Source organism: Physeter macrocephalus, chromosome 2 (genome assembly GCF_002837175.3).
Source record: "Physeter macrocephalus isolate SW-GA chromosome 2, ASM283717v5, whole genome shotgun sequence".
NCBI classification, from domain to species: Eukaryota; Metazoa; Chordata; class Mammalia; order Artiodactyla; family Physeteridae; genus Physeter; species Physeter macrocephalus.
This window is the reverse complement of record NC_041215.1, coordinates 120,371,705-120,372,498: the sequence shown is the minus strand read 5'-3', so window position 1 is coordinate 120,372,498 and position 794 is coordinate 120,371,705.

Below are 794 nucleotides of genomic sequence, written 5' to 3'. Positions count from 1 at the left end.
ATAATAAAAAAATACTGATCAATACAAAAGAAGGCAAGAAAAAGATAAAAAGAAACAAAAAATAGTCTGTGACCCATTTTGAATTAACTTTTGTGAAGGTGGAAGGTCTTTGTCTAGACTCATTTTTTTTTAGCACATGGATTGTCCAGTTGTTCCAGCACCATTTGCTGAAAGACTGTCTTTTCTCCATCGTATTGCTCTTGCTCTTTTGTCAAAGATCAGTTGACTGCATTGATGTGGGTCTATATCAGCTCTGTCCATTCTGTTCCACTGATCTATTTGTCTGTCCTATCACTGCTACCACATTGTCTTGATTGCTGTAGCTTTATAGTAGGTCTTGAAGCTGGGTAGTGTCAGTCCTCCAACTTCACTCTTCTTCAAGATTGTGTTGGCTATTCTGAGATTTCTTTTTTGACCCGTGTGTTATTTAAAAGTGTGTTGTTTAATCTTCAAGTATTTGGGGATTTTCCAACTATCTTTCTGTTATTGATTTCTAGTTTAATTCCATTGTATGATTTCTATTCTTTTAAATTCGTTAAGGTGTATTTTATGGCCCAGAATATGGTCTATCTTAGTGAATGTTCCATGTGAGCTTGAGAAGAATGTGCCTTGTGCTGTTGTTGGATGACGAAGTCCATGAGATGTCCATTATATCCAGTTGTTTGATGGTGTTGTTGAGTTCAACTGTATCCTTACTGATTTTTCTGCTGGCTTGATCAATCCATTTCCAATAGAGGGATAGAAGTCTCTAACCATAATAGTGGATTCATCTTCTTTTCCTTGCAGTTCTATCA